General features: G+C 47.6%; 1 long non-coding RNA gene across 1 annotated transcript; it reads left to right on the top strand.

Moving 5' to 3' along the window:
- Window positions 1-211: 211 nt before the first annotated feature.
- LOC149856357 (uncharacterized) lies at window positions 212-15801 on the top strand. Its single transcript, XR_016444476.1, has 3 exons — window positions 212-305; window positions 527-675; window positions 12439-15801. It is a non-coding gene; the product is annotated as an uncharacterized LOC149856357 (long non-coding RNA).
- Window positions 15802-15816: the final 15 nt, after the last annotated feature.

The following is a 15816-nucleotide window of genomic DNA, read 5'->3' as shown; positions in this document are numbered from 1 at the left end:
TGCTGCTCTGAGGATAGTTGCATTGCATATTTGGGTTGTAATATGTTTGACATTGGTGGTAGGCTTCACTGCAGACGATCAAACAGCAGTGCAGATTGCCCCAAGGCTCAGATTCTACCACATTTGTTTTTTATTAACTACATGCTGTGCGGAGCATTGGGAGAACCTGGTTGACAGATGCTCTCCTCCATATTGGAAAGAATAGGAGCTAAAATAGCTGAGATGTAGCTTTGCCATCCGTTGAACAAAAACTGAAGATGTCTATTTTGTAGAAATGTTTGCTGTACTATTGACATATTTAACAGGTACCCTCTGCATCCCACACGTTGGTAATTAGGCTTGTGGATACATGGGGAATAGGATTACATTTACCAAAAGCCTCAACAGATGGCATTGTGTAAAAGAATGGAAGCATGTAAAAACTATTTGATCAAATGGCAAATGTATCTGTCAGACTTTTCCTCTGCTGTTAATCGAACATAAAGATCAGTTTGCCCTTTCACTTACTCACATTCTTTCTTCTCAGAAGCTTCTCTGCAGGCAAGCAAAAGTTAGGTGTGTAGCTGAGAAGATGGAGGTCGAGTATCTGAAGATGCCCAGAGTGCCATGGATTCCGCATATTGGTGAAGCTGAGAAGCTACGTTGTACATCTCCATCTGAGAGGCTGATTCACTGGTATGTCCATGAACTTCTTCCTTTTCCATTACCCATTGGGTTGGGAGAATGCTTAATCTTTTGTGTTGGTAAAGCACTGTGAAATTCTCTACTCGCAGGCATGAAGCAAATTATTATTGTTGTGATTACAATTCAGGCTTGTAGATAAAAGAAATACATTTAAAAATACATTTGCTCACAATCAGAAGTGTGTTTAACTTTTAGAACTGGGGAAGTTGAATAACTATCTTTTCAGATGGTGAGCTTGCCAAAACCATGTTTTTTCACCTAGATATGAGACTACTATCACACACTCAACATGAGGAGGTTACATACTGAGAACTCTAAAGGAACTGGCCGAGGTCATTGCAAGTCCCCTGGCACGGCTTTACAAGCACTTGTGGTGCTCTGGTGAAGTACCAGAGGACTGTAAGAGAGCCAACGTGGTTCCCATCTTCAAAAAAGGCAGGAAGGAGGACCCGGGAAACTATAGGCCGGTTAGTCTCACCTCGATCCTAGGCAAGCTGTTTGAGAAAATTATGCTGGCACACATCCAGGAGGGGCCAGCAGGAGACTGCATGCTTAGGGGCAACCAATACGGGTTCATCCGTGGCAGGTCCTGTCAGACCAACCTGGTGGCCTTTTACAATCAGATCACCAGATCATTAGACGTAGGGGTAGCAGTGGATATAGTCTTCCTGGACTTCCAGAAGGCTTTTGACACTGTCTCTCACCCTGTTCTCATTAAGAAACTGGGGGGCTGTGATGTAGACACCCACAGAGTCAAATGGGTCACCAACTGGCTGGAGGGCCTCACCCAGAGGGTGGTAGTGGATAGGTCCTTCTCAACCTGGAAGGACGTGGGCAGTGGGGTTCTGCAGGGCTCGGTCCTCGGGCCCGCACTGTTCAACTTCTTCATCAGTGATTTGGATGAGGGGGTAAAAAGTACCTTGTTTAAATTTGCTGATGACACTAAGATGTGGGGGGACGTGGGCACACTGGAAGGATGCAACAGGCTACAATCAGACCTAGACAGGTTACAAGGGTGGGCAGATGAGAATAGGATGGGTTTCAACACAGACAAGTGCAAGGTGATGCACCTCGGGAGGAACAACCGGCACCATACCTACAGGTTAGGGAACTCCCCTCTTGTCAGCACGGAGGCAGAAAAGGATCTTGGGGTCATCATTGTCTCCAAGATGAACATGGGCCGGCAGTGTGAGGAGGAAGTTAGGAAGGCCGACCACACCTTGTCATGCATCCACAGATCCATCTCAAGCAGGTCCAAAGAGGTGATCCTCCCCTTCTATGCGGCACTGGTCAGGCCACAGTTGGAGTACTGTGTCCAGTTCTGGGTGCCACACTTCAAGAGGGATGTCGACAGCATGGAGAGGGTCCAGAAGAGGGCCACTCATATGATCAGGGGACAACAGGGCAGGCCCTATGAGGAAAGGCTACAGGACCTAAACCTGTTCAGCCTCCAAAAGAGAAGGCTGAGGGGGGATCTAGTGGCCTGTTACAAACTAGTCAGGGGGATCAGCAGGCATTGGGGGAGTCACTGTTCCCCTGAGCACTGCCAGGAGTGACCAGTGACCTAAGCCTGGGTAGGCTTAGGTTAGATATCAGGAGGCGCTACTTCACGGTCAGGGCAGCCAGGGTCTGGAACCAACTTCCAAGAGAAGTGGTGCAGGCTCCTACCCTGGGGGGTTTTAAGAGGAGGTTAGATGAACATCTTGCTGGGGTCGTTTGACCCCAGTATTCTTTCCTGCCATGGCAGGGGGTCAGACTAAATGATCTGCTCAGGTCCCTTCCGACCCTAGAAACTATGAGACTATGAAACTTGGAATCAATATTAGGCCTAAACCTCTGGCTGCCAGAGCATCTCTATGGTTGGCCTCTTGCCCTGGTACTGAAACATGCAGCCAGCCAGGTCGCATGTTTCAGCACCAGGGCTCTGGTGCCGGTGAGTAAGGGGTCAGGGGGGCTGGAGGAGAGGGGAAGGGACTGTGGGGGGAACCTCCACCAGTCCCACCAACTCCCCCAGCCCCTTTGACCCCTGCCAGCCCCCCCAAGCCCCTCAACCCCTGCCGGGGCCAGCCCCTCCTCCTGCCAACCCCCTCCCAAGACCCCCCGACCCCTGCCAGGGCTGACCCCTCCCCCCACCAGGGCCCCTGAGGCCCTTGACCCCTAGTGGGTCTGGCCCCTCGCCCTGCTAGAATTCCTGCTAGGAAGGCCAGTGGCAGGACCCTGCTTGCTCAGAGATGGACCCATCTGGCTGTGGCTGACCTCCTGGACCCATCTGGTTGTGGCTGACCTCCTGGACAAAAGGGGCCAGGAAAACATGCTTTGACAGTTCAAAGCAGGCCACCACACCTGGAACATCTTCCAGGTGATAGCTGCCCAGACAGCCAGGCAGGGGACACAAAAAGCAGTAGTGCCACACAAAGGCCATCCCTGCAACCTCAGTGCACTGGCAGCTGGCCCAGAGGGGCAGATGCCTCTATTGGCTCTGCAGTCCCCATCCGGGTCTGGCAGGTGCACAGCAGGTCACAGCCAGGCAGCAGCCCGCACTGCCAAACTGCTGCAGTGGGTAGAGGGTGCAGGGAACTCTCAGGGCTGCTTCAGCTGTCCAGCTGGCACAAAGGTTAGTGTCTCCAGGTACCAACTGTCTGGGCCCCAGGAGCTCCTGAGAGTGAGTAGCCCTGAGCTACATGCTAGGGCAGCTTTTATACTTTTGGGGCCAGGACAGGGCAGCTTTTTATACTGCTGGGGACAGCACAGGTGCCAGCCCCAGCCTCTAGCTCCCCTTGGCTGAAGATTCAGGAGGAGCCAGGCAGGGTTATTTTGCCCAAAGTGGCACAATTTGCTCTAAAACAAAGTGTGTGTGCAAGCACATGCACTGAAACAAAAAGCCCTGGCTCAAATTTGCACTGCTTCTATTTGAGCTACTGCAAGTGCCCTATGGACACATCCACACATGCAAGCACGTGGAGCAAATTGTGCCACTTGGGGCAAAATAACCCTGCTTGGCTTTTCCTGGATCTACAGCCAGGGGGAGCTAGAGCCCAGGGCCAGCACCCAACAAGGGTTTCAGCCTCCACACAAGGGGTATGCCCCCGACAGGCAGTTTTCCCCCCAACAGGGGGTTCACCCCTCAAACAAGGGGTACAGGCCCCCAACAGGGGGTTCAGCCGCCACACAAAGGGTATGCCCCCCCACCATGGGGTTCACCCCCTCAACAGGAGGTTCAACCCCCAAAGGGGTATGGGCCCCCAACAGGGCATTCAGCCCTCCCCAACAGCACCCACACAAGGGGTAGGCCCCCCCCAACAGAGGATTTGTCCCCCCAACATGGTATTCAACCCCCTAACAAGGGGTACAGAACCCCAACAGTGGGATCAGCCCCACAACAGGGATTCAGCCCCCACGGAAGGGGTATGGCCCCCTAACGAGAGCCAAATGACCTCCACATGGGTTACCACCCCCCTTGCAAGGCCCACATGCTCCACCCCAGCCCCACAATTGCTGCCCTACCCAACCCCACCCCCAGCTCTCCCAGAACCCCCAATTGCTACCCCACCCATCCTCAGCCCGCCAACTTGCACCCCCATGCTCCCATGGCTACCTACACAACCCCAGGCACCATCATTTAAAAAAAAAACAGGAAAAAAATGGGAAAAAAGCCTCTGCTTACCTGAAAAGCAGGGGTGGAGGGGCTCCAGGGCCTCCTGGCAGAGCCCCCTGAAGCAGCACAGGGCAGTGGGGGGGGCAGCAGGGCCTGGGCTGGGGCCACTGGGGCTGTCACCCTCCCCTGCACTGTGCGGGCAGGGCTCCAGGCAGCCAGACACAGCCAAACTGGAGGTAAGTGCCGGGGGGGGTTGTTTGTTTTTTTTAAACTATGGGGGGAGGGGCAGAGATTGGGTAGACTGGGGGGATGGAGCCAGCCAGGGGAGGGGGAGGGGGCCCGGGGGGGGCTGGCGGGGAAGAGGCCAGCCTCAGCAGGGGTCACGGGGCTTGCGGGGGAGACTGGGGGGGAGGAGCCAGCTCCATCAGGGGTCAGGGGCCTCAAGGGGCTCACAGAGGGAGGGGCTGGCCTGAGCAGGGGGAGGAGGCCTCGGGGGAGGGGGGGCTGGCCGGGGGAGGGGCCAGCCACAGCAGGGATCAGGGGTCTTGGGGCTTGCAGGAGTTGGGGCAGCTGTGGCAGTGTGCAGGGCCATTGGGGGGGTCCTCCCACAGTCCCTTTTCCCCTCCTCCAGCCCCTCCTGACCCCTTACTCACTGGCACCAGAGCCCTGGTGCTGAATCATGTGGCCTGGCCAACCATAGATATGCTCTGGCAGCCAGAGCGCCTCCATAAAGGACCCAGCCTCCGGTTGCCTCAGGACACAGTCCATGACTGTGCCCTGCCCTGCTTTTTTAAACACCTCCTTTTTTTAGACCCCTGGATATCCAGAACATTTTTTTGTTCCTGCATGTGCCTCTTGCTCCACCTCAAAGGGGTTTTAGGCAGGGCAAAAGGCATGTGCACACTCATGTGGACCCGCCTTATGTCCCCAGACTATGACAAAGAGGACACATCAGACCTGAATACTGGGCTTAGAGACTGTAATTCTTTTTGTTTACTTCACATTGATATGTGCGTGCTTCCTCAGGCCACATCAAGCGTTGCAGCACTTTAACAAGAGATAATCTATTGTAGATGGAGCTGTTCTGATCCCATTAATTGAGAAGCTGGCTAAGTATTAAATCACTCTCATATAAAAGCAGACCATTAAATCTATGCCACAATGATGATCTCTAACAGGTTCAAGCTACATGAACTGAACAAGCATTAAGTAGGCTTGGTATCATACTATGTGTAATAGTAATCCCTGACAGAAGCACTAAAGCACACTATGTGGTATGAGAAGAATTGACACTACCACTGTCCATGTGCTTTAGGAGTGGATAAAAAGACTTCCTTTCTCAGGGCTTTCAATCTGTCCCCCTTCAACTGTGCTAAATTCACCTCAACAAAATGAAAGAGAAAAAGAAAGTGGAAATGTTTGTGTTTCCTGCTGCTCAAACTTTGTGGTAGCTTGTTTACGTAAAGTTGAATGAAGAAAAGAAAAAAAGATTTGATCTCCTATTTCCAAAGCACATTACACACAGAAAATTGCTGTTAACAAATCATACATCTAAACATTTTACTAGAATGAAACCCTATTTAATAATTCCTGGCATTACTTACCTGCTGAATAGAACTTAAATCAGCACCTTTACCTGTGCTGAAGGCCATAATGATGTAATACACACTGACAGGGCTTGGGTTCAATGCTCCATTTTATATCAAAGCCCACCTTATACTAGTTATTGACCCAGTAAAAAGCATGATTGATTTCCTATTTCACTATGCCTTTGCCTTTAAATAGAGTAAGCTTGAGTGAATGGCTCCCTTTGCGTGGCACCTCAATACACAATCATCTGTACCTATCCTTGAGGTAGTCTTCTAGTTGCTGACAGAAGCTAGGGACAGACATTACACATAATAATCTGGTTTAAGTGATCAGAAACTGGTTTAAACCTGTAACAGAACAGATGTTCAGTGCAGACAAACCAGTTTGAAAATGGCTGAAACCAGTTTGAAATAAACCTATTTGAATATAGTCTCATACTTAACTGATTTGGCTCAAACCAGTTTATGTAATGTCTGTCACAGTCCACCTCCTGTTCTAAGCTAAATCAGAGTCTCCCAGCATCCTGGCATGATCTCTGGGCTGGGTGGAGCTCTTTGCTCCTGGATGGAGCTCGACAGAGGCTTGCAGGCACAGCAGGGTCTGCTGGCTTCCCCATGCCCCCTTGTCCCCCTGGCCCAATCCTTACCCCCCACTCACTACTTAAGCAGAGATCCCTTCCTCCTTTCTGCCACAGAACGGACCATAGCCAGCATGTGGTATGCTAGCTAATGCCGAGAGGTGTCTGTGTGTGTCTCTCTCTCCAGTTTCACTGGGACAGGCAGAAAGAACAGTGACTGCTTAGGGCTTTTGGAGCTAATCAACAGGTCAGCCAGTAAGCTGTTAAAGAAGTTTTGTTAAACAGATGATAAAGACTGTTATGAAAAGTGTAGGAAAAGCATAGGCTCAGGGGTGATCTGATGGCCACCTATAAGTTTATCAGGGGTGACCACCAGGATCTGGGGAAGCGTTTGTTCACCAGAGCGCCCCAAGGGATGACGAGGTCGAACAGTCACAAACTCCTGCATGACCGTTTCAGGCTGGACATAAGGAAGAATTTCTTTACTGTCCGAGCCCCCAAGGTCTGGAACAGTCTGCCAGCGGAGGTGGTTCAAGCACCTACATTGAACACCTTCAAGAGTAAATTGGATGCTTATCTTGCTGGGATCCTATGACCCCAGCTGACTTCCTGCCCTTTGGGCAGGGGGCTGGACTCGATGATCTCCGGAGGTCCCTTCCAGCCCTGATGTCTATGAAATCTATGAAATCAGCACTCCCCGACTTCCCCAAGTAGCTTGCTCACCTATCAGTTTGCTGCAGACAGTATGACAAAGCAGGGAGGGAGATTGAAAAGCTCTGTATCATCAACAGATGCATGCAGTGCACACACCCCTTGCCTCATTGTGCTAGCCCAGGTTGAGGGCTGGCAACACTCCTGCCCCTTGAGCAGCCAGCGGGGAAAAGCTTGGGACCATGCAGGCAGACATCCCTAATGACAGAGTCCTGCTGTGGACTGGCCATGTTCCCCTCAGCTCAGCTCCTGCAGAAGGGAAAGGAGGGCTGTTTAGCATCCCTCGGCTTCTATCCTGAGCCATTGCAGGCATGTGCATGTCTGTTCAGTTTCAAACCAGTTCAGCCTAGTCAGGTTAGAAGAACCAACAAAGATTGAATCAATTCAGGCTCAGACTTTGTGAATGTCTGTCCGTAGCCAGAGAGCTAAATTCAATCCATAAGTTCTTAAGTTAATATGATGCACACTCCAGATAGTTGAAAGATGCAAGCCTTAATAAATCTACTGAGAAAATAGGAGTTCCTAAAGTGGAAGGTGTTGGAAAATATTGATCCCTCAATATGTTCCATCTTAAATTTTCTCTACATCTAATCAGACATAGATTTTGCAAGTGTAGTGAACTCTAATGATAAGTTAAAGTTTAGCTACTGTAATATTTTGACACCTTTTAATACTTTTAGTTTGCTTGCATAGTTATAACTTGTAAGTAGGCAGTCTGTATCTAAGGCAGAGTAAGGTAAGCAAAACAGACACCACTGGTAATATGGGCAGATTCCAAGAAAATTGTGTTAAAACTGACTTTAAAAGCGTTATCTGAGATGTAACTGCCTATTACAGTAGGGAAACTTTTTTGAAACTTTATCAAGTAATTACAGCATCCAATAAAAGCATGTGGGAATTTATTCAATACATTTTTCATAAATCCTCTAAGCCCATTTTCTAGATGGTTCATATACTCAATTTCAAATTTCAACAAAACAGGGAACAGTTACCAAGAAAAAATATACACTTGAATCCTCATTTTTAACCAACTTTACTGTTTATATAATCAGCTAAACAGAATTTGCAAAATTAACTTTACTGTGTCACACCTGCTAACATTTCAGTCTAGTAATCTACCATTTTACAGGATGTAGCGTTCATGAGGTATTTTTGAACTCCCCTATGAATAAGCATTGTTCTTCCCAGAAAAAAAAATATATGTGCCTTACTTGAGATTACCCTTCAATACTCGAAAGTTTCAGCTAATGCAGAAAAACACAGCTCTACCTAATGTGGTGTGACCATTTTATATGCAGATTCTTTAAACTACAGAACTGAGTTCTGTAAATGGATTCAAAATGTTTTTGAGGCCCAGATCCAGCTGTTGGAAGCTGTGCAAACTTGCATTAAAGAACCTGACAGACACCACCCTTCATTCTTCTCTTTCTTGCTATTTTAGGAAGATCCTAAGAAAGTTGTGGCATTGGGAAGCTTCAATAAGAAATGGAATAACAAGGAGGGCACATCAATTTAATAGAACATATAAACTGTCAAATAATTTGTTGACAACAATGACGACGATGATGATGACATAGGCAAATACACAAGTTTAGAAAGTGAAGTGCAGAAACAGTGACCTGTTGTAACAGGGAGCTAGAGGCCACTGTTACTTTAAGAGATTGCAGCAGAAGTACTCACCGGCTGCTGAACATGGGCTAGCTGCAGGAAAGTAGACAACTAGGGACCTGGTTTAGTGCTTGGCTAGCTGCCTAGCAATAACACAGCAGGGCAGAGCCCAGAGAAAGCAACAAAGGAGCATCTGCAGCTTAGCCGCCGAACCAGCAGTAAGTTGGGAGGACACATCTATGGCCAGTCAGGGGAAGACGTAACTGGAAGAGAAGCCTGGGGGATATAGGCCTGGATTGCTAAGGCAGAGGGGCAGTGTGATGCTGAACTCTGTGGAGAGAAGAGCTCCTGCCAGCTCAGACTCGCAGGGCATGGAAGCCGCAGACTGGGTTAAGTGCTCCCAGGGGCTAGGGGAGACAGTAAGTAGAGAGATGGCTTTGGCAGCTGTATGGGAACTCAGAAGGGGAGACTTGTAGTTTGGAAGCAGTTGCTTTTATTTGTGTTACTTTTAAGTTTAGTACCGGAGGACTGGATGATGGCTATAGGGAGGTAAGGAGGCCACACAAGGGTGCCTGAGGGGCACACTGGGTTTTGAGCCTTGCCAGGGACAGGGGCACAAATCAGAGGGAGGTAGAGGCAGGCTGAGACCAAGAGGGCCTGGCCTTGAGCCTAGAGGGGTCAAGACCAAGGTAGATGGAAGCCAATAAGAACCTGAGTCATAAAAACCAGGTCAGAGCAAGTGGGGCCCAGGTTACAAGTCTACAGCCAGAGCAACCTGTAGGTTAAGCCTAAGAGGGATGAAACGTATACAGGAAAGTAAATGGTGACAGAGTGACAGCCACAAAGCATGGATGTGGTTATGGGGGAGGTTGGAGACCACAATTACTGCCCTTATGATGATTTAGTGCCATAGGGCAAGACTGGTGACAGCCAGGAACGAGAAGCAGAGAGAGACATGAACCAAGGCTCACTTTCAGGCCCTGAGAAAGTTTCCTGAAGGACTAAAATATAAATCAAGGTATGGCAAGTGAGGCAAACAAGGGACGGTACCCCATGGAGTGGAGGTGAGGCAGGGTAGCTTGGCCACTGCGGGGGATCACGGCCGCCCTCAGGGACCAGGACTTGATACACTGAGAGGCAGGGGGCTCCAGAACTGTTCCTGTCCTGCTGCCACCAGGCTGCATGTGGAGCCAGGCTCATCAAAAGACAGCAGTGATGGTGACAGTACTAGCAGTTAGGTTCCCTTCCCCAGCTCCTGCTTCAGGGCTAGCAAGGAACACAGAGGATACCTAGCAGGAAAGAGGGATCCACTTTTTTCCTGCTGCGGTCCCTGGCTCAGCCTAGAACCATGCAGAGCCTCATTGGAGTGGGCAGCCCTGGCGTTTCCTTCCCCTCCCCTGTACTCCCAACCCACAAGGTGGCTGAAAACAAAGGCAGTGGTGGGAAGGAGTGGGGAAGAAAAAAGAGAAAGGGAAGGAAGGAGCAAATTCTTACTTACTTGGGGAACTTTAGAAAGTCCCCAGCTACTACCCACAGAGTGTAGTCAACTGAAATGGGGGTGCATTTGCACAACTGCACCCCCCTGGATCCACCTCTGGATGACAATGGTGACAAAACTTTCATTGTGTTACATTATGATTTTCTAGATCTTGTTTCGGTCATGTGTCTTAAAGCTGTGACAGCACAGAGGAATGGACAACGTTTAGAGCACCAAATTAAATTAGACTCTGAAATGAATACATACATAATGGAACCAAAGACTCGGGCGTTTTCTTCAGTAGCTGATTACTCTGAATCAGTTTCCCCTGAACATAATGCTGATCTGTGGTCCTTTCAGAATAGTGGTTTGTCAGATGGACATCCTTTTAAGTAACAGTCAGTTATTTTAATTAAGCTCTCTCTAGGTTCACAATCTTACTGTCTCTCTTTGTAAAGGACATCATCCTGCCAGGTGGTTTATCCAGACTTTCACAAGCTTTAATTATCTGTTCAGTTAATGAGTACAGTAGCTGATCTAGATTTATTGCAGTAGCTAGAAGCTTGTGTGAATAAAATATCAGGTCTGTTTGCGATCTGGCAGCTATCTCTGTTTGCAGACTCTTCCAATTACTTTCAGGTCATTAGGCCTATCTCTAGTAGATATTTTTACTGTCATTAGGAAAAGTGGTGTAATGACATTCGAGGACTCAATGACTATTGCAGAGGAGATCATGAAAGGTCAAAATAAAACTCAAACATCATATGCTACCACAATGCTGGATTAAAGAGAGCAGAAATCAGATTCATAATGATTTTAGATGACTTGGCTTACATCCCATAAGATTGTACAGAAATCTGTAAGGTTACAATAGACATAGCCCCAGGCAAGTTTTACCTTAGCTGTCTCCACATTGTTTAAATCATTTGTTTTTACACAGATTTATGGACGTTAAATTACAAAGATCAGTTAGTTGTCCGTAAGTACAAGCACTGATCTGTCAAAAAGCTAACAGTGTTCCCAGGGAGGCATTAGCAAACTCAGAACATTGACAGGAACAACATGTCCAATTTCCATATGTATTCCTACCATGGTGCTATTCATCTTGATGGATCCCAAAGCTCTTAAAAAATGATACAAACACAGGACCTATTCAGCCACTGCCAACGAGTATGTTGGTAAGAGAAGAGAAATATTGTTCATGAACACCTGTGGCAAATCCCATTTTTCAAAAGTGACATGGGAACTTTACTGCCTTTATAACATAGTAAAAAACTGCATTTTAGTGTTCATTCAAAAAATCCACATCAAGGTCTTGTGGCACCTGGGACACCAGGCATGCATCGTGAGTATCTCCCTGGGGTTACACTGCTTCAAAATTGAGGTTAGTGAGGAAAAAAAGATCAGATCCTGAATGCAGGGATCCTTGCACTATTTATCTGAATATCATCTAGCAGCATAGTTAATCTATGATTATGATATGGCAAGCTCAGTTCCTCCTATAGACTGCTCCAGGAGTGGCACAAGCATGTACAGTAAAAGCTCTGTTAACCAGCATCCATGGGGAAGACAGGGTGCTGGTTAATCAAATAGGGTGATTATCTGAGAGGGTTTTTGTTGTTGTTGTTGTTTTTTGTTTGTTTGTTTTTTCCTTCAAGAAAGAAACAAAGCCTTCATTTTAACTGTGATATAATAAATTTTATTTTAACATTTTAATATAACATTTAATATGATATAATAACTTTTAATATTTTAACTATTTTAACTTTAAATATTTTAACTGCAATATAAGGAATAATAAAGTAAATACTATAGCAAGATGGTGTCTCTGATAGATGCTGGTTAATAGAGAATCCCAGATGGTAAAGTACCAGATAATGCAACTTTTACTGTATGTAGCCCTTCCTTGGGGCAACACATAAGTTCATTTTCCCTGGCAAGTAAAGCAGTTACAGGAGAGGCATATGTCTCTTCATAATAACCTTTTAAAATATTGCCTGAAGATCATGGCAAGGAGAGAAGTGGAAAGGGGTCTTTAATTATTTCTTTTATTTATTATGCAAGGATGGCATGAATGAGTAAGTATTCTGCTCCAAAATATACAGCACACTTTCATTTAAAAGGTTAAAGATGATTGTAGGGCTGTTTAAGCCCTTATGCAGAAAAGTGTTTCAAGATGTGCTAAATTTTCAATAGATGAGTCGCTGGACTGGAGGGCCTGAGGGCATGGAGAACTTCCATGGAGGGATGGTCACCACCAGACAGAATTGGACTCAACACATACATTTTCTCTGTGTGCTGCATGGTTTGTCAGTCCCAAGAGTTTACAATCTGTGGGCCCTGTTCTGCCATGGATGAAGCCAACTGAAATCTACATGGATCTGAAGGCAGATTTTGGTCCTGTACAAGTTTAATCGGTTTCACTTAGCAATGACTCTTATTCAGAAATGGCAAAAACATATTCATTTGTTTCTTTAAATGAACTTCTTTTCCCTCTCCACTTCCTGAGGCACTATTTCAGGTGTAAACCCTGGCTGCCCTAATTGTCTGATCTTCTTGGTCACTGACAGATTGCCTCCATTACGAATTCTTTCTTGTACAATCCATCCTGTATCAGTCCTTTCTTGAGTCATTTGTTTGTGATGTATTGGAAAAGAGTGTAGTCATGGGTACTTCAGCTATAATTAGATTCTGCCACTTCAAGTACCAAGTCAATGGCTGTGATTGTAATTCCAAAGGAAGATTTCCAAGTGCAAGGTCACAGAACATCTAAAAAGTGCAGTTTAACCTACCTCTTCAATTGACCACTTAAGCTGACAGCCCTAATTGTTCACAAGTGGACAGAGCTATGCATTAAAATGCCTTCAACATTGTTCTAAATCAAAGGATAATCTGACTTCAATCATCATGTTTGAATTACAAGGCTAATTGCATCCCTTCCTTTATCCTTTAAAAGAAGTTGTCCTTACAATTTAACAAAATCCTGGCATGTTCTTTCAAACACAGCTACTCTGTGCTTAAAAAAAAGTGGAGGCTATTTAGTATGGCTTCAAAACAAGCAATACAACTACATATTAAGTCTCATCATTCAAGAAGTTCCAAACCAAGTATGTATGATGTGACTTTTCATTCCCAGTTAGCTTTGTGTGCACATCTATAATTTGTAAAGGTTGGAAACACAAGACCAAGAGGTATGTTTTAGAGCCTGTGAATTCTGCCCGAGGCTCTGGCAGATGTGGTGTTAATCATGTGATAAATTGTAACAAGCCACATGTGCAAACAATTTACCATAGAGTAAAATGGCAAACTACACACAAAGATGTTCCATTTAATGTGGAACACCTTTGTACCTGATTTGTAACATGCATTAAATTGCATCTGTGGTATATATGTTACTTTAAAGGGCTAAAGGTTTGGTGCTGGGTTCTCCCCCATGTCTTTCAAACATGCCAACAAGGAGCCAGAGATTGGGGAGCCAGCAAAATGAAATAGCACAATGGGAAGCACAGCATCAGGGACTGATAGTCCTCTTTGAATAGTCTGACCTTAAGGAAATTGGGAAATTGGTCATTCATCTGTAGCATTATCATATATCTAGGATCAAAATAGATGACATCTGTAGGGGGGAGGGGGCAGGGAGCTGGGAGGAGGAGAGGTGGAAGGGTATATGATTGGGGGAAGGCAGTGCCCTGCCTCTGCCCCTCACTCCTAAGCCCCTGCTCCCCAGAGCTGCCAGTGCCCCTCACTCCTAACTCAGAGCCCCCTGCCCCAGCCCTGCTGTCCTTGCAGCTACTGTCTGCATGCACATACACACACACACCTGCTGGGGCTTGGGCACAGAGTACATGACCCCCAATAGCCAATCACCTTGCCCGCTGCTCCCAGCCCCAAGAATGCAAGCTGCTAGTGCCTGGGAGGAGCAGGGACAAAGCAAAAAACCTGGATATTTGCTCACATTTTAAAAACCTGCCCAGACACCAGGACAGGGGGCCAAAAGAGGATGCGTCTAGGAAAACCCAGACATATGGTAACCCTACATGATCTGGGACATATAGGACATTACCCTTCTGCCCCCACCATGCTCTCATAAGTTGGCAGGGGGAGGGTGGCATGCTGGGCAGGCAATAGTGCCTGCCTGCAAGGCACTCCATGCTGTACCAACTCCTGGCTAGATTGTGCCCCATAGTCCTGCATTTCCAGGACATCCAACGTAATTCTCAACAGTCAGCTGGGTCTGGCTTCTGAAATCTGGGACTGTCCCAGCTAAACTGTCACCCTATCTTTGAAGGTCTTGGGGTATGGTGAGCCCAGGTTCCATCTCCCTGATCTCAGGCTCCTCACATGCCAGTAAGATGAAAGGGTACCACAGGAAGTGCTGCATCAGGGACTTGCCCCTTGTGCTGTGATTCCTGCAGAACTGCGTTATCTTGATGGGACCAGTTACTTCCGGTAAAATGAGAGGTTGTCAAGGAAAGTGCAGCATCAGGGACTAGTCCACTTGTGCAGTGCCTTTTGAAGGCCCTAGCTCATTAGTTCAAGATTAGGAAATGGCTTCCCCAATCCCAGTCTGCCCATGAGCTAGCAAGATAAAAGGGCACTCAAGAAAGTGCTACATCAGGGACCAGTTCCCAGCAGCAGTGATTCAGTTTCTTGATTCTGGTCTCCCCACACATGATAAGCCCTTATCCAGGGAGATAAGGCAAGCAGGATGAAATGATTTCATAGATTTCATAGACATCAGGGCTGGAAGGGACCTTGGGAGATCATCGAGTCCAGCCCCCTGCCCAAAGGGCAGGAAGTCAGCTGCGGTCATAGGATCGCAGCAAGATAAGCTTCCAATTTACTCTTGAAGGTGTTCAATGTAGGTGCTTGAACCACCTCCGCTGGCAGACTGTTCCAGACCTTGGGGGCTCGGACAGTAAAGAAATTCTTCCTTATGTCCAGCCTGAAACGGTCTTGCAGGAGTTTGTGACCGTTCCTGGGAATGAGTTATGACAGGGACAGGCAAAATATGGCCCACGAGCCAGATTCGGCCTACCAGGCCATTCTATCCATTCCGCAGGGCTCCTAAACAATTAAAAAAATTGTAAAAGATAACAGCAGCCAGAGGCAGTAGGACCTAGGGGGATTCTCCAGCAGGATCAAACAGCTGGAGAAGCAAATCCAGCCCAGCCCCACCCCCTCCTACCCGCACTACCCTCCTCTCCCTCCTGTAGCCCCTGTTCCATCCAGAAGCCTCTGCCTAGTAGGGGCTACTGGAGGTTTCCAGCCTAGGGCTGTTACTGCATCCCCGTGCCAAGGAAAATACAGATAAGGAGGAGTGGGGGAGGGAGGCAGGAGAGGACTGTGAGTGATTGCCCCAGTCCTCCAGGCCAGCCAGGCCTACTTCTGCAGTCCCAGCACTGCAGCTGGGAAACACATGGTGCCAGCCAGTGGGCAGGGAGTGGGGAAATGTCTGGAGCAGATGGGGGAAGGAGGCAGCAAGTAGGTGCATGGAGCACAGTGATAGCCAGGCATAACAGAGCAGAAGTGCAGCAGTGGCAGTCAGGGGGCAAGTGGCAGTGAGCACCAGCA

Source organism: Crocodylus siamensis, chromosome 10 (assembly GCF_052110815.1).
Source record: "Crocodylus siamensis isolate JL-2025a chromosome 10, ASM5211081v1, whole genome shotgun sequence".
Classification (NCBI taxonomy): domain Eukaryota; kingdom Metazoa; phylum Chordata; order Crocodylia; family Crocodylidae; genus Crocodylus; species Crocodylus siamensis.
This window is presented reverse-complemented; position numbering and strand designations above follow the sequence as displayed.